Below are 19,133 nucleotides of genomic sequence, written 5' to 3'. Positions count from 1 at the left end.
TGGAGATTGATTCCTTTGTTTGTTGCCTCTGATATGTCTCCGGTAGCTGGTTTTGTGACCACCCAGGACTTCTGCGCCGGCCACATAAGCTGGATTTAGAGCTGCCTTTTGTCCCCAGAGCACCACAGAGTGGATTCAGTAGGCCAGAGGATCTGATTCAGCAAATGGGTTTTCATTTTTAAAACCGTAGACAGCTTGGGGCTTTGGCACTCCCCCACTTAGTAGTTTTGGGGTAGCCATTTGGGAGCTGGCTGAGCTAACAGCTCCTTGGGTTTCAAGAGAAGCTGGCATTACGGCTCACTCCATTGAATGTCCTCCTGCTGTGGACCGACTTCCCAGCTTGAACTGAAAGGACCTAGACTTACTGATCTATAAATGGGAAGGAAGATACTCTCAGATGTTCATCTCAGGGTTTTCTTGATGGGAAGGGTGGGGACAGCTCTAGCTGACGTCACAGCAGTATGAACTAAGAATAACTACATCGATGCCAATGGTATTACATTGAAATGCAGGTATTGGGAGGCTGCTGAATGACTTCTTAGGAGTAGGAAGCATGATTTCAGGAGAAGATGGGTTATTTCATGTGCTGCAACACTGATGGCTTAGTTTTGTATTTTCTACCATTTACATAATGCCTGAAAGCTTTTGGAAGGTACTTTCAAAACAAATCTCAATAACTAAAGTGAATAACTAGATTATTTGGTTAAAACATCCATGATTCATTTGTTTACGCATCTTCGTAATTATGCATTTCAGTTTTGACGTGAGCCGGGACAAAGTACAATGATGGCAGGCAGGAACATCACATCAGAGCCCCAGCAACAGAAGCCTCCTCCCAAGATCGGTTCAGATCAGCTCTGAAACTGGTGCCTGACAATCCCAAACAAAGGTATGCAGTTTCTGAATGCCCCCTATCATAACACAATTGCAGCACAAGAGAGAACTCCATCGGACAGATTTTCCTAAAGGATGTGGTGATTGAACTTTTAAAAATACCAGTCATTTGGAGAAAAGTTCAGGAGTCTTTAAATTACTTTGGTAAATGGATTAGTTATAAATAATAAATACCTGGAAATCGGTAGAGACTTTCAGTTGCATCACAAAAATGTCATGAAGTAATACTGGATATTTCAGCTACTTTAACCTAGCCTTGGGCACAGAAGAGTCCAATTCTGATCATTGGCAGGATAAGCAATCAAATTCAGGGTAACGAGGCTTTAGCCAAGGTGTTACTCTGGATTTACACCTCTACAGATAGAATCAGATGCTATCTCCTAGTCTATGCATCCTCTGAGAATAGAATTAATTTTGAATTCTCGTATCATCTGCTTGCTTGTGCACTTATTTGCTAACTGTCTGACTGAGTGAGCTATTCTGGGTCAGTATGATTTAGGCATCCTTTATTACACAGTTTCCAATTCAGTACATTTTTTAATCAAGACTAAATTGAAGTCAGGTTCCAGGTACATATAAATATAATATATATTTAGTGAATACATTGCAAATCCCCAAGTCTAATTTTGAATGTAACTGTAATAGAACAAAAAAATATGAAGATTCCTTTATTTTATAGAGGAGTGTTAAAATATTGCCACTTCTTAAAGGCAAGTTAAGGCCTATTTTCATATTTTTAAAATCACATTAGCTGAAAGCTTGTTAAGGAATAAATAGTCCAGAGGATAATTGAGACTTAGCTGGCTTAAGCATTAATGAATCAAAATCAGATGCCAGATCATTAATTAATTCTACAAATTATAATGTTGCCATTACTGGCAAATACTATGTGAACTAATACCAAGGAGCAAATTAAACTGCAGAGTTTTCCTTCTTACTACGTATCTTTTGCCAAAAATAAAAATGCAGTGGTTATTTTTGGTTCATTACATACAGTGCCTGTATTTTTGAAACTTTTGGATGATTCTTAATTTTTAAAAATGTTACAATTTCTTTAACATGCTATTTATAGGATGTTCCTATCATAGACTATAAGGATATTTCCATCAGTGCTGTAACCCACGGAAAGTAAAATGTAGCAAAAGTGACAGAAAAGTCAATTCGACACTTCCAAAGCCTCACAAAAATTCACACCCCTTCAAATCAGCCTCTTTGGCAAAAGACAGAATAATAGATGGGTCTTGCAATGTGGCCTGAAGTGCAACCATCTCAGGCTCTGTGAGGGCGATGTGGAAAATGAATTAGAGAGGAAGCAAGAGAGGCAAAAGAGAAGGTCAGCTGGACATTTCTAGCCACCACTTCTCATCCCACAACAAGAAGGAAACTTCAATATATTTAGAAGGTGGCAAGCTTTAAAAACTCTTTTACAGGGTTGAGGACCAATGTGGGGAATGGGCTTTGACAGGCTACCACTCAGGCCAGAACCTTATGAGGAGTAAGACTCAACAGTAATGAGGTGATACAATGTGAGATGATATAATGAGATGATATAACATCAGTCTAGTCAGAATAAAACTTTAGGGCCAAAACGACAGGAGTTTTGAACCTTTCTCGGAAAACTCACAGTATTCGAACTCTTTGTCTGATGTGGTATATCTTTTCCTCTTTTCCCCATCATGTGACAGATGCCAAAATTATCTAGGATCTAGAACACACAGGTTCTTCTACAGCATATCCAAAGTGCTTTAATTAAGACTGGAGACCAATCAAAACCCAATGCACTGCAGCAGTAGTATAATAGTTTGCTCACTTAAGCATCACTAAGTAAGTGGCTAGGTGCAATTTCCTCTAGCTGAGATTAAGTTATCCTGAAGGACCCAGCAAAGACTGTCAAGTCTGATGCCCGTAAGAGCAAGCTGTGGAAGAATGTCCCATTTTTTCCTCCATATTGATTGCTATTTTCATTCCGTTTCCTTCCTCTTTTTAACTGAAAAAAAAAAAAGTCTGGATGGATCTTTTTTCTCCTAGGAATAACACTAAGACATTCTGAAATAAAAATATTCTTGCAGCTTCCCAAAACCAAATGCAGCTCAGTTTCCAGTAGGAATCAGAGACTCGTGAATCTTGTTACTATGAGCTACATTTCAGCTGAAGAACAATAAAGTGCCACCTTATTTCAGCCCTCAGTATCTGTCCACCATCAATGGCAGACAATCTTCTTTGCCAAAACTAACGTATAATGTAGATCAGAGAGCATTAGCACCATGCCAACAGTCTTTTTTGATGGCTTCATATTTATGCCGAATAGATGAATTCTTGGTAATTTGTCACCCTTTGGGATCTCTGAACTACCTAAAGGTGCTGACCTTTGCCATGCAATAAAAATGAAACTGGCAATAGGCAACGCTGCAGATAATAATGCATTCTAATATATCTACATTATCTACCCCTATACTGAATTCATGGCCCTTTTCCATGTCTGGAGATGACAGATAATACCAAAGCTGTTTTATTACAACTTTTGGCCTTCTGCCAAAATTACAGCATCTAAAAATAGACCAGTGATTACAATCTGCCTTCAAAGTTGCCATCTTGAACACAAGTCCAGAAGCAGCTGACAGCAGCCAGCAGTGGGTGCCTAGGAAGCATGAGAACAGGCCAAGCAGGTAGGGATGCCCCCTCCAAGGACTTTTCCAGCCTGCAACTATTTGCAGCTCACCAACTTCTTGAGATATTTAGTCCTTGAAGAAATTTTCCTGTATGAATTTGTCTGGTCATTGTTTTTGTTAACTCTATATTGAGTAAGAAATAAAGCCACTATGGGTCACTCTTCTAGTTTTAGTCTCTGATCAGGCTACCCCGCTAGACTGGTGGAAAGGTGATGGGTTTTTTGTAATGACTCAGAGAGGGAAAGGACTCTCTTTACACAGTTGGATGGCCAAGTTCGTGGTGGAAATAGCTGCTATAATTCTGCTGGGATTTCATATTATCATTAATGATTTGCTAGGGCGCTTGAAGCCTGCAATTCTATCCCTTAAAAGGATTTAAAATCTAAACACATTATAAAAACTCTACATTCACTCTGTGTGGCTTACGTTCCTATTTTCTGACACTAGAGCCCTAATTTTTTTGACACTCTGAAGTCTGCCACTGTTAGAAATTATTAATGCCACCATCATCAAGGAACACAAGCCCAAAACAGGAACATTTACAACTGTGGTGTGAAAGCAGGGAGTATTCAGCTGCTGTAGGAGCACCTTCTGCATGAAACTGTCTTGCTCTTTAGCTTTTGCTTTCATCTTTTTCCATCCATGGAAGTTAATTAATTACGGTAATTAACAATTAGACCAAATCTATGCAGGCGAACAGAAACTTTGTTCCAGATGGACTCTGCCACGTCATGAGGGACAGTTGATAGTGACTTTTTCCTTTTCAAGGGGAGTCCAGTGGTAGATCACGGTTATGGCAGTTTGGGAAGAAGGAAACAAACCAATCTTTCATCCACGCAAGTCAGATGTCTGGTGACAAATAACTAACACTAACTGGCAAGTGACACCAAAATAGATGCATAAATTTTTGTCCATTTGTTACTGTCTTACAAGCTTTCAGCCAATTTATTGAGATCATTTGTACAGAATTGATTTTTGTATATGGTTTTATTGGATAGGCAAACACCCATTGATGCTTGTACGTGATGGCCCTATCACACAGTGCTGTATAATCAACAGCCACCCAAAGATTGGATGCCCTGGAAAAAGCACTAGGTGAGGCACGATTTTAAAAAAAAATAGTTATGCCAATATAATGTCCCAAACAGACTCACTTATTTCCATATACATATGCCTTTTTTGTCTTGGATTGTGTCACCTTGCACACTCTTCTCACTGAATGAAACTGTATGCCAGTTTAATTAAGTTGCTGTAATAAAGATAACTGTAGTGATGCAAAAGGAAAAACTTTCTATGCAGCCCTGCTGCCACCTGGCCCTGAGGCTGTATCTCCCATCTTTGATGGAAAGGCTGCGACCTACAATGCTGGTGAATTTGCCACAGCCCTAGCACATTAGATGCTCCTGTTTTTATACCCAAATGTCCCTAATCCAGTTCCCACTGTGTCATGTTTAAATTACACGTTCATTGGCACACACCTTCAATGAGGTAGCATGCACTCTTCCTGCTCCACTGTCATTTACACTGAAGGACGTCACAGAAAAAGAAAGAGAAAGGCAGCAAAACATACTCAAAGAGCTTTTTAGATTAACAATTTGTGAAATATTATAAATCACAGTAGAAGCAAGGTGGGGTTTTTTGCTTGCTTGCTTGTTTGTTTGTTTGTTTGTTTATGAAGCTATCCTAGAAGGTGTGACACAATGGGGGAAATTCTGCCCTTAGGGAAGTTAATGGGAAACAATTCAGCAGTTGCAACAGGGGTAGGATTTTTCTGACTGTGTATTGTCCTGTTCCTATCCTTTCTCCTCTGCCTCCTCTGCAGCACAGATACAGTAGACAAAGAACAGTGCCTCTGTTATTCCAGCTGTCATTTCAAAGGAAGAAGACTGACTTAATTCCCTATCACCAGGTCACTTAATTGCTTGGCGGTCATGAAGGATAACAATTTTTATTGTTCAATTTAATTAGACATTGTCTAGAATAAAATTATTTGAATTTTCTCATAACTTGATCTATCTCTTGGATAAAGGATTTCAATGGGAAATCGTGGCTTGAGTCACATCTGGAAAAAACCTAGCACCTCAAGTCACTGAAATAAAACTTCTTTGTGTAGTCAAATACAAAACCTGTTCTGATTTCTGTAAGAACTGAGAGTGATATTAAGTGTTTTTTAGCTATGTTGGTTTTTGGAAAAGAGGTTAAGCTCATAGCTAGAGAGTGTAAGGAGGGCCTGGGAAAATTGAAAAATAGATTATGTTAATTGATTGTGGCTAAAGATGAAAGCTGTCTTTAGGATCTACTATTTCTTTAGGTTGCTGCAGAACCTTATATCTTCAACAGACACTGTAACCACCGTACAGCAAAAACGTAAGTTCTGCCATTTTAAAAATCATTTCCAGGGAGGCATGGGGTGGGGGAATATCTGACCTGTTTACAGAAGTGGAGCAGATTGAGAACTTGTCCATACTGGTGCGGAAGGATGCCAACCACAGCAGCAGTTTGCTTTTTTTCTTAAGAGCACACAAAAACCTCCTGAAGTTCAACATCTAGCAATTTGGAAGAGGAAGGAATTTTATAGCCCCTGTCTGGCAAAAAATCTGCTGGTCATCTGATTCTTCCTGTGGGTATGTGTGTGATGACTAACAGGTATAAAAAAGACAAAGAGGTGGAGTAGAAAGCCACTGAAAGGGAATGCTTTTTTACCTCAATAAGTTTACAAAATCAGTAATTGCTGGCGGGGGCTCAAAACTGCATGCCCAGTCAAGAGATGCAATGATTCTGCACTTTGCCAAAGTAGCTTTTTCTCAAAAGTTCTTCTGCAGCAATCAAAATGTATTCATTTTTCCACAGGTGGTGGAGTTGGTGGGATGAAGTCTACCCAGCTTTCTCCTTTGTTGAAGGCTAGCATTTTGCCCAATGAATACACTGAAGCGGTACCAGCATAATGCTTTTTAATTTTATTTTTGAAAACACCCTATTAAACCAGCAAAACTAACCTGATCCAGCTCCAGCATAGGGCACACTTGTTCTGCTATAAAACATCTTCTGGGTGTTAGTGTATGTTGTTTGGAAAGAGGTTTAAGTTGTACACATAAAAGCCACTGGAACCGGGGCATGAACTTGTCTCCAGGTGTTCTGTCTGTGTTAGATACTGTAACTATGGCCCAGTTTCCCAAGATACTAGACTGAAGAAGCCTGGGACGATCAGGCTGTGGAGCCTTCCTCTTTCCTTTTTCTTCCCTTTTTTCACCTTCTTGTTTCCTTTCAGTAGCCCATGCAGATGTGCCTCCTTTGAAACCGGGAGGTCACTTCTTCACTAGGTATTGCTGGTGCGATAACTGGAGCTTGCAAAATACACTGACACTGGCTCCATCTCTCTGTTCCTTTCCCCTCAAAATTGTTACCTTCCAAATTGCTTGCCCATCCTATTACTTGATAAAGCCCTCAGGAAGTTGCTGCATTTGAAAATGCTGTTAGACCTGGTTTACTGAAACCCTGTGTATAAGTTTCTAGTATATGTCTAGATCTTCAGTGAGTTCATGCAACTCAAAATAGATCTGCTAAAGTTGGTGGAGCTGCTCCAATTCACCCCAAATGTAGGTCTGATCCATCTTTTCTCATTTGGTTCTTTAACCAGCCCCTTTTTCTTGTTCCAACTTCTTTTCTCGTCTACATTTACCAGTCTAGTATTTTGAATTTTTATGCAGTCTGGTTTCATTTACTGTTAAAAATGCATCTCCGGTATCAGGCACATCATTTTCTAAGCCTCCATCATGCCAAGAGAGTTAGTAAAACATCAGTTTTTCACTTCAGTTCCCAACCCATATGTTTTCAAGTAGCACTAGGGAAACATTTTTTAAAGGACAGACTCCAGAGATGTCTTCTAATATCATCAGCAATGATAATCAAAAGCTGCTTCTGCAGAAGCCTGTGGGATTATCAGTCTCTCAAAAGGAAATTCAGCAGCTTTTCTTGCAGTAACATTTATTCTCCACCCTTCCACCTCAAGCTGTCGTTCACCTCAAGGTGGTGACACCCTGGACAACTCCATTTCCATATGCACTTCCTATTTAAGTGTCAGGAGGGACCCTTAATCCAGGGTCAGAACCCCTCCTGGCTTTCTAAGGGAAATGTAACTCAAATGCTAATAACAGTTCATCATAGTTCATAGATGATGCAAGTTATGCCTCATTTACAGTTGCAAAACACCTCTGAGGTAGGGGGTTTTTTTCTTTTCAAATTTAGACATAATTTCAGCTAGTCGTGACATTAGTCTTAGGACTTAGACTCCTCCACAAAGGAACGCCTTGCTAATTTCAAACTTTTTTGGCTAAGTCTGGTCAGGCCCAGAGGTAATACAGCCTGTTCCTGTCCTGTGACTGGCAGGGTGCTGGATGTTTATGAATGTCCACGTAATGATCATCATTTCTGCAAACCTTCCTGCTAGTGACCTGTTTGACAAGGAGAGCAACATAGAGCACAAAGGGGCAGGGATGGCCCTGTTAAAAAGTTCAACCAAATAACTCTCCAGAATTGCTTTATCATCAGCAATCTCATTATTTTACATTCTTTGCCATTTCTCACTATTTCTTTTCCTCTCCCTCCAAATTTGTCTCATTGAAACGTTCTACTTCCTTTTCTTCTTCCTCTTCTTCAATTCCTCGGACAACGTCTTCAGAACTCACCGCCCTCCTGTCCTTCCCCGTGGGGTGGAAACAGTTTGGCATCACCTGGGCCATCAGGGCGTATCTGGCTGTGGAGCCCAGCAGAGCCCCACTGACTCCTTGAAGAAGATGACGGGTCCTTTCCTGCAAATCTAGAGACGGTTGTCACCTGCCTTGGCTTGTGCCTACCTCTTCTCACGTAAACCCCTGCACGTAATTTATTGGCAATGGAAAAAATTCAACTCCATTGAATTTCTGCAGGATCAAGAATATAAGCCCTTGCTTGGCCATGAGGGCAGCAGTATAGTGAAAAGCAACAGCAACCAACCTCCGCGACACCCCCCTGGCCAGCCTTGCTCTCCTTAAGCTTCCAGAAAAGGGGTTTGTGGTTGTCTTCATCACCCCCCAAAGAGCGCGGGTGAAGCGGGGGAGCAGGCTGGGGCCGGGGGCTGTGCAGGGCTCTGGCAGGGCGAGAGGCGTGTGCAGCACAGATGCAGTTGAGGCAGGCAGAGGGGATCTGACCACCGCAGCCCAGACTGTGACAAGAGAAATTGAAATGTAAATTCTGCACCCTGGCAATAAATTTCACAGGAGCCTAATTTTCCTAGGAATGATGCCTTGGGCAGAGCCTGTGTGGTCCAGAGAGGAGCGGGTTTTAAATTTTCTAGAATTCCCTAATCCGCTTTATCAGCCGCTTCTCCCTAAACTGCTGCTGCTCCCTGAGAGATTTAAAGCCGCAGTGGCTTCTTCAAGGCCTCTTCCTGATTATTATGTTTATTCTCATCCAGTCAAGACAGAGAAACATTAGCATGTGATTTACAGTGTGGGACCAATCGCAGATACCAGCACTCAATATTTGAAATTCAAGCAGTATCCACTTGCAGCAAACTGGTCAGGATCAATCTAGAGATAAAAAGGAGGGCCCTACCTTTATAGAAAGCAGTAGAGATTCATCGTCGACGTCTGTCAGTCTTAGCCTGTGAAGCAAGATGCTGTGCATCGCTCCTAGGAACCAATGCATGTGATGGCACTCACACAGTATCAATACATGCCCCTGTGCTGGATTTAATTCCTTTCTTTCGTTTAGGCTTTTTTTTTTCTTGCAACCATCCGCTTTTCCTCTCATGTTTCAAGTCTTTGTATCTGTCAAGCAGGCAGTGGATTCAGGACAGGTTTTCATGCCAAGGCATTCCTTTACCTAATGAAAACAAGTGAATAAAACACAAAAGAAGTACCTTTAAATTAAAAATAGAGACGAAAAACCTGAAGAAAACCAATATCTGAAGGAAATAGAAAAATTCCTATTGAATGGATGAATCTCTATTTATTTATTCTAAGTATGCACTTCTAATTATACCCTAATTAAATATGGAACAAGGGCCATGTGTGGCAGAAGAGAAATATATGCATCTGTGAAGAGTCAAGACAATCCAGATAAACTTCTGATGGCATGACATATTCATGCAGAATAGTCACTTTTCAAAACTAAAATTTTCTCCCAAAGGCCCTCAGTTTGTATTATTAATGACATTTTTCTTAGCCTGCATTACCATTTCCATCTGAGGGGAAAAAAGACAAAAACTTTTCTCAAGTTTGAAAGGACAAAGCAGTCTCAGAGCCATGAGCATCAAATGCTTTTTCACAAACCTTTTTGAATGGATTTCATCTGCACGGTTTTGTAAATGGATAGAGTGAGCAGCGCTCCTGGCCTGACACCCTGTGCTGGGGGGCTCAAAGACAAGGTACAGCCAAGTGGCAAACCTGGGGAGGGCGGGGGGGAGGCATGGAAAAGGCATGGAAAAGGCACTTCACTACGGTATGCCGCAACAGCAGCCCCACACGACAGGGCCCCTTCCAGCCTCTGGGACACCAGTGCCGTTTCACAGTAGCTTTGGTGAAGTGAGTATATTTGGACCCTGATTTAAGTCATGGGTAATGCTGACTGCTAGGAGCTAATTTAAGTCTATACCGAAGAGTTGTGAGGAGCTGGGCCATTGGAGTAGTTTCAATCTGTTCCTCCAGGTTTCTGCTGGCTGCATGGAGCCTTGGATGCCATATCCTAAATGCCTGCCACTGACTAGCTGTCCCTCTTCTCTGTTTAACACGAATATCCTGTAATTGGAGTGTCAAGCTTCTTGCTGCCACCACTGAGGAGGAGGATACGGAGGAGGAACCAGAAGAAATCCGTCTTTGTCGTAATGAATGCATGCAGTTCAGACCAGATTGGGCTGTTCAGATGTTTTATTCCTCCTTTTCATCTCCTTTGTGGAGGCTCAAGCAGTACCAGAACACAGAGATCTCCTTTTAGGACTTCAAACCCATCAAAGATCTGCCGGGTCCACTGTGCAGGGACACAAAACAGGGAAGCTTTTTTGATGCATCTTTGTAATCTCTGTGCTGCTGGCACTTTTTCCATATCTCGTTGGCTGTCAGTGTGGGGGCACCTGGCAGAGGCTCCCCCCAGGAGATGGGAGATGGGGAGCCAGTCCAGGCTGCCGTGCCGCTTTGGTGAGGCAGGGCACCTGCCGCTTTGCTCAGGGGGGGTGACAAATAGCTGGGTTTACTGCAGTCTCTGATGCCTAATTGTACAAGGTGGCACAAACTTCGATGCAGTGCCCCCACAATGAGGCACAGAAAGCACAAGCAGGTGTTTGCTGTGATGCTGTTAACTCATTTACAGAGCTGGTTTTAGGGGCCTGGGCAGTAACTGCCACCGGCTGTACTCCATATGGCCTCTGGCATTTCCCTGCTGTTTCATGGCTAGAGATGAGATCTGTGGTACCCAAAGGCCCTGGGCTTTTTTGCCCGCAAGCTGCTGCTAGCAACAGTTAGGGTCCCTAAAAGAGCATAAGAGGGCCTTTAGTGCAGAAAAAGCCTTCGTCACAGCTATCTATGCTAGTCGTCTGAAGGGAGGATTGCAAGGTCTGTCGGCCGAGTCGGAGCACCGCAGTAATGCGTCCATCCCACTGCCACTACCCCGGTATCGCTTTGGTGATGCACGCAGCTACGCTGCGCTGAGCTGATACTGCCCTGGCCCATCTTGGTGTCACTGTGCATGCCCACCTGCTCTGTTTGTTTTGTTCGCTTGCCATCCTGATGGATGGATATCAAAGCTTTCTTTGTCACCTTACTCCATTCACCTTCATCTAAAAAGGTACCTGTAGCTACAGCTGTCTGTGCCTTCACAAGCCAGCCTTACTGCTCTTCCCATGGCGAGTACCATCTACTCACTGACTAGCAACAGGAGATCTTAATATTGTTTTGTTGCCTTCCTCAGAAAGAGCTGAAAGTGAATAAATCACACACGTGTCCCACTGCTAAAGCTATCGGTCAGATGTGTGAAGACTGGACACTCGCAGAGATATGGAGAAATCTGCATCTATTTTCTCGAATCACACTTTCTTTTTTCTTAAATGCAAGATTTACAATTCTTATCTGGGAACCCATTTCAGTATCTGTTATTGCTGAAGTCAAAATTAACACTTGAAATGACCATGAAGTTAATGTTGACCACTTTCCCGCAGTTGTTCTGATCAGGCCTTTAAAAATTGGTTAATATTCTCTCATCACTGGAAATATGGAATTTCCTACATCTATTTAAATAAATCTGACTTTTACAAACAAAAGGCAAACTCAAGAATAGACCCTAGTTACCTTGGAGCGATATTCCAGACCTAGCTGAAAAAATACAGGAGTCATTTGTAGTCAGAAATACAAGTTAAGATCAGAACATTTGATTTTTTTTAATACATAGCTAAATAAGATTTCCCGCAGGCTTGAACAAATCATCACTAAATCCACATTTCAATAGAAAGGAGGCAAACTGGACTGGATAACTCTTATGCAGTCTGGAGTATTTTACATCTATTCATCTATTCACTTTTTCACAATGTTGGCCAGAAAATGCTAGAATTCATGCATTGGGGTCCAAAAATAGCTTAGGAAAGAGTACTAGATAAAACAGTACTTCCCTGGAAAGCAAGATTTAAAAAATATATTCCATAAAAATTATTCTCTGTAGATGCTCCAGAACATATTAAGCTAGTGGTGTCTAGGTTAAAAATAAACCATTGAAAGAGAGCTTTTATTTGCAACTTGGAGCAGGACTAGCTGTCTTTTTGCATTTAGCTAGTGCCAGTATGCATAAATTATTTTGTGTGTCACTTAATTGCTGAAGGTTTGTACGTAATCACGTTGCAGCATCACTTAATTGCTGAAGGTTTGTATGTAATCGCGTTGCAGTTCAAGCCTCTATCCTATGGTAAGGAATTCCTTAAGTAAGGGCTTAAGCGAAGATGTCTTTCTGGTTTCTGCAGGAATCTGAATTGAAATAGATGTCACAGGCATTCCTGACCACAGCAAGCCTCAGAAAATAGCCATCAATAGCCTTGGCCTTGTACAGCTGACCCTGTTTGAACTATGATTACCCCTCCAAAATTCACCCAGATTGTATTGGCAACCAGCATGAAGTATGAGCCCAGTCTGCCCGAAAGACTAATAACTTAGCCATGAAGATCGGCTTCATGTGCTGCGTTACTGGAGTCTGCCTTGCAGGTAAGAATGAGCAGTAATTTCCACAGGGAGTCAGAAAATTAATACAGCCCTGAAATGCACACCAAATTGCCTTTGTATTTAGTTGCCTACCAACATGCTAGTTATAAGATGGTAACAGCACCAAAGGTTTTTGTATTGGCTTGACTTCTTCATCCACAGGGATGCTACATAGGTGATGAAAGCCGCCCGAGTCCTTTCCTGAAATGACAAAGGACTGCAGAGCACTGTCGTGCCTCCTCATGTTTACCTTGAGCTTTGCTATATGTCTCCATTCATCCTACCTCACAAGCATCCGAACTCTGCCCGTGCCACTGAAGGATTGGGTCATATTGAGCCAGCACTGGGTAACACTGTCCATATGTGTGATTAAATCTCTCTGCCAGTGGGCAAGGGTTGTACCAGCAGCCTTCTCAAGAGATGGTAAAAGCCATAGTAACAAAACCAGGGCACACGCATGATAATAATGAGCATTTATTTCCATATATATTTGCAAGGTTGCCTTTACTGAAGTCCAACCACAGCTCAGTCCTCCCTCACACGCTTGTCGTGGTTTAACCCCAGCCAGCAACTAAACACCACGCAGCCGCTCACTCACTCCCCCCCACCCAGTGGGATGGGGGAGAAAATCGGGAGAAGAAGCAAAACCCGTGGGTTGAGATAAGAACGGTTTAATAGAACAGAAAAGAAGAAACTAATAATGATAATGATAACACTAATAAAATGACAACAGCAATAATGAAAGGATTGGAATGTACAAATGATACGCAGTGCAATTGCTCACCACCCGCCGACCGACACCCAGCCAGTCCCCCGAGCGGCGAATCCCTGCCCCCCACTTCCCCGTTTCTGTACTGGATGGGACGTCACATGGTATGGAATACACCGTTGGCCAGTTTGGGTCAGGTGCCCTGGCTGTGTCCTGTGCCAACTTCTTGTGCCCCTCCAGCTTTCTCACTGGCTGGGCATGAGAAGCTGAAAAATCCTTGACATTAGTCTAAACACTACTGAGCAACAACTGAAAACATCAGTGTTATCAACATTCTTCGCTCTGAACTCAAAACATAGCACTGTACCAGCTACTAGGAAGACAGTTAACTCTATCCCAGCTGAAACCAGGACAACGCTCTTGCTCTCTCCCCACCCCTCTGCTTTTGGTTATTCAGACTCCTACAGACAACCACAGAGGAAATGCAGGGTGTTTGCAGGATCTGCTGGGTGAATGGTGAACCCCAAGCAAACACACTGTTTATTCAGAAATATTTCAGGCTGTTTTCAGGAGCCAAGAGAATACTGATTTCTGATCGTGCTTACCTCTTAAAGGGGAGCACGCAATTCTCAGCGGTAACTTTCCATTTCAATGGCTACTGAAAGAAATCTGTTTTGGGAATTGCCTTTCCTTATTTGTGTAAAAATCCTTTTATGCCATTAAGACGCTTTGCAAAGAGAAACAAGATCTAGGGGCTTGTCGAGGCACAGTTTTCACTACCCAGTAGAGTTAGTCTCATTAAAATGGACCTCGTCTCCTCGCTGCTCCTGCACATACTGTCAGTTTATCACAGATCATCTGACATCTCTAAAATGGAAAGCATGACGTAAAGCAGGAAAAAGAGCTCGAGACTGAAAAAACCCGAAACAAAAATTACAAAGACTTTGTAGAAACGGCTCGCAGGAAAAGATGCCTGTATATAAACTTGTCAAGTCTTCAGGGCGCCTGAGTGCCAGCCGCAGGGAACAATAAGCATTTAGGGCTGTGCACCACTCTCTGCCCTCGCCCAGCTCTGCAAGGAGCAGCGCACCCTCCTGGAGCTGTGCACACAGGAGTAACCTTCTTAGGAAAGCCCTTCCCCAAAAAACCCGTGCAGGGACACCTCCCTGCCTCCCTGCAGCCCAAAGAGTGCGGATACAGCCATGAGGGGCTGCAACTGGCAGGGGCTGTCCACCTGCCCTCCTGCCCAGACCCCGCACCAACATAAGGCAGGCCAGTTTGGGTCTTTCAGGCAGTTCCCAAAGGTGACAGGCCTGAATGTTGGTTTACCCTTGAGTTTTGGGCTGGGAGCTAGGAAACAGCAGAAGCTGATGAAAGAAGACAAAAAAAGCGCTCTGAGACCTCCTCCAGGTCAATGAGGAGTGCAAATCCTGCGCTCTGCCTGACAAAAGGCAACAACCGGAAAATTACCAGGGGACAGAGGGGACACTGAGAAACCCTCAAGACAGGGAGCGGTGCGGCTGCGGGAAGCACAGCGGGCGAGGGCGGTCAGGGGGAACCACCTTGCCTGCTGGGGAAATAAAATCCCCTTTGCCCCTCACACGGATTGGGGTGCGACTGCTCCCGACAAAGAGCTGCCGCCGCCTTTTCTGAAGCTGGAGGGCAAAGCCTCAACAGGAGATGGTGCCGCGCTCAAGTGGGCCCGGCGAGGGGAGTCCTTGGTTGATGGGCGAGGATGGACAGACGCTGCAGGGAGCTGCTGGCCTCCGAGGTGGCCTCGCTGAGGACCGCTCCCTCCCTTCCCAAGGACTGAATTGCCCCCAGAGGGGGCTTGCTGTGGGAGACGTAAATTCTCCTGTTGGTTTCTGTGTGATGGCAGTAAATTCTTTTATTGCTCCTTAAGCTGAATTTTCCACGGTCAGTTTTCCTAGGAGACTATTTTTGCATGCATTTCCTCGTTGCCTGGACAAGACCAAGACAAATTTGAAGCCAGACCATTGCAATAACTCAGCTCCACACAACAAGCCTGGTTCAGTAGCAGTGGGGAAAACAAACAGTCCGGGGATTGATGAGAAGAGAGATTTAAATGGTGAAGTAGAGTATCTTACACTGGCTGGGGATTCAGTGGGTTTTCAATATAAACTGGCAGAGACTGGAAGGCAGGTGGGGGAAATGGAGGTGATAGCAAGAAAAGAGGCTGTGGCACAAAGCAGTCCCTTTGTATAGGTATATATATATATGAACATATGTTGAATATTTAGATTAAAACCCCCTCTTATCCAATATGTTAAATGCACAACTATTTAACTTGAACCCAAGACTACCTCCAGCAGTCCCTCTTCTCCCCCAGATATGTTTGTGCCAGGCAGTCCAACTGGAAAAACAAACTAACAAAAAAGAAAACTAAGCCCAAATCAGCAAAAGCAGTACAGAAACAGAAAGGCTTTCTTATAAAGCACCATTCAAGGGCCCTCTCATTGAATGCACGGGGGTATGGTGTGTGCTTCCCCTGGGGGATTTGCCTCATCCCCGACCCCCAGCAGCCTTTGACACCAGGAAAGCAGTTTCCCAGCAGGAGCAGCACGGCCTTGCCTGTGCTGACCCACCGACTCCCCATCAGCAGCACCATGCACTGCCTTCACCGGCAAAGCACCTAAACAGGGAACTAAGGTGGATCTTAAAGAGAGAAAAATAGCCACAGTTGGAGGATGAATGCTGAACTAACAAAATCTACAGGCAAAACCCCGCGGGGAGGTGTCACTTTTGCTGTGTTTCCCACACCGTACAGGTGACATCGGTTAACGTGTTAAAATGGCTAATGCGTCATTAAAGAAAAATGGGATCAAAATTAAGGATGCTGGATGCTGGAGGCGAGCCCTTTAAATTCCCAGCTGTAAATGCCGGGTTTGTGAATAAGCCGCTGCTGCCAGGTACTTTGGAGGAAAAGCCTAGCTAATAATTGGAGAAAATGGCATGGCACAAAACTCTCCGAGCACTTGGCGTGGAGGCTGTGTGTCCATTAGAGGAAATCAGAAAGTCAAAACAGACACTGTGTAATTTCTCTGTACTTGCATTAACCATATCCCCAACACTCGCAGTGTGGCTCACTTTAGTATAATAAAGCACTTTATTCCACCCCCATCACAGCTAAGTGTCCTCATCAGATGGAGTATCACAGTGGCTAGAATTCACTTTTCCATTAAGGAGATTGTGCATCTTGCTAAGACATTAGTCTATATCTCCAGCAATACTTTGATTATTTTTAAGAGGGTATAACTAGCTGATAAACAACACCCCTCCCAGCCCCAGAGGAACTTTTAACTTAGTAAAAACCAAAAATCTTTTTATTTCTACTATTTGGCAACTTCCTTGGTAAAATATTTTGTCTAAATTGCAATCTGTTAATCCAGTTGTTTCACTGCACAGCAAGTTGTTCCTTTCTAGGTACCAGAACTGTTTTCCTTGTGATGTTTTATTGCATTAACTCTTTGGAGCCACTAAAATCGACAGGCTGGCAAAGTATGGGGCTCTGCTTTTTTGACTTGGAGCAACTACCTGAAGGTTGGGCAAAGAAAAGACTGAACCAGATTCTTCCCAGAGGTGCAGCAGGATAGGGGAAGTAGCAATGGATGCAAGCTGGCATACAGGATATTCAGATTAGATATTAGCAAAAAAAATTTTCACAAGAAGGACAGTCAAAACACTGGAGCAGGAGCCCACAGAGGCTGTGGTCTCTATCCTCAGCAAAATTGAAACTCCATCTGGACAAGGCTTTGCACAACCTGATTTAATTGGCGCTGCTTCGCACAGGGGTTGCCCTACATGACCCCCGAGGTTTCTCCTAGCCTAAATTATTCTGCAATTCTGTGATCAGCACAGAGATTAAGAGAAGCGGGAAGGCAGCATAGGCAATTTTACAAGCTCTTCATATTCACCATATGCCAGAGCCAGCCAAGATCAAGTTGGATCCCCAAACATCCTACACTGATAGCCTCTACTGAAGTGTGTATCCATGCCTGGGAGCCACACCAGCCGCTGGGAGGGTGGCTGGGTAAGAGCATCCTTTCTCCACGTTTGGGAGCCTGGGAGGGCTGAGAGCTTTTTAAGCATTTGTTGTACACATGCGCATTGCCATGTGCGCTATGGAGCATTGTATGGGATGTCTTTCCAGTGTGGTGCTGAGGGCTCTTTGGCTGAAAAGTCCTGAGGTTAGTGTCACAGAGCCAAATTGTGCTCTCAGGTCTGCTGCAACCACTCTGAGGTTTGACCAGATTGGTATAGCTGAGACCACAATTAATAATGGAGATTTTTGCAATTCATTGAACTGTTAGAAATTTCCGCTTGCCTTTTAATCCTTGAAGTAATTTTAACTCCTTGCTGACATATTTACATATTGGGGTTTTATATATATATCTGTAGAAGCATTAAAACAATATACAGGTGCCTGTTAATGTTATAATATAATACCATTGATAAGCAAGAGCTACTCTGAGGCCACCTTAAGCCCTGCTGAAACTTAAATGCCAGGTTGTTATTGTGGCATGTTTACTCTTACTTCTAGCTGCATTTTACTGTTTGGCTCCCTAAATCTCAGCAGGGAAAGGACAGCTTAGCTCCCTTGAAGACCATGCTGCTCTGAAATGATGACTGTTGCTGTGGGGGAAGGGGTTGCACTCTGTGCAACATGATTTGTAGGACCCTCTATAAATCATTTACCAGCATGCCTTCACTGCAAGCCACAGGCTTACAATTTGTGGGGCTTTAAGAAATGTAAGCGATAACAACACGCAAAGGACAAAAAAACGAATGAAGAGACAGACATCTCTAAAACCCTTGCCTGGAAAACCAAAAGCCTTTATTAAAGTCATAAGGACAAGCACTGAAAGCATTTTAGTGGGTGAGTGCCTTACTGCGCCGCCACCACGTGTTATACAAATAGCTGCTTCGTGGCTTCAGAGGCAGACGGGGAGGGGGGCTTGGCCAGCCCTGCGAGAGCAGTGCGGCTCCGACCCTCGTGTCTCCCTCTTGAAGTCCTTAATAAATCACCCTGCCATGCTTATAAAGTGGAGTTGAGCATCAAAGCAAAGGCCTGAGCATGCAAACCCGATTGGAAAAACAAGAGATTTTAAAAGGGGAGGGCAATACCTTCCATTTCTGTCACAGAGCAACACCAGTGTGTGGTTGAGGACAACACCAGAGCAACCTCTGGGGACCTAACGTGGAGGCATTATGTTTTTCTTACTGCTGGAGGAGCTTCCTGGCATCATTCTTATGCCAAATGGAAGTGCTGATACAGATTTTAAGTGATAATTAATGTCAGTCAGCATTATTATAAATAGAAACCCTGTCTCAAAAAATGTTTCTCTTTTTGCCGATGGATTTGGTGATACAGCTATCTTCCTTCCGTTGTCAGGTGCTTCACTTTGTACCATGCAGCATGGTGATTAAAAAAAATCAGTACTCCACAATATCAGTAAAGATTGCATTAAATGGATGAAGAACTGAGGTATTTTTGAGTGGGATTCAAATGGAGATGTTTCCACTGCAGGTCAGAAGTGACCAAGATGTTGAAGTCATTTTCCACCCAAAACTCTTAATGAAATCTAAAAGACGTGACAGGTAGCAACAGTTCTGTCACAAGGATGG

The sequence above is a fragment of the Harpia harpyja genome, chromosome 2 (genome assembly GCF_026419915.1).
Source record: "Harpia harpyja isolate bHarHar1 chromosome 2, bHarHar1 primary haplotype, whole genome shotgun sequence".
Taxonomy (NCBI): Eukaryota; Metazoa; Chordata; class Aves; order Accipitriformes; family Accipitridae; genus Harpia; species Harpia harpyja.
The sequence above is the reverse complement of the archived record's forward strand: the minus strand, read 5'-3'. Positions refer to the sequence as shown.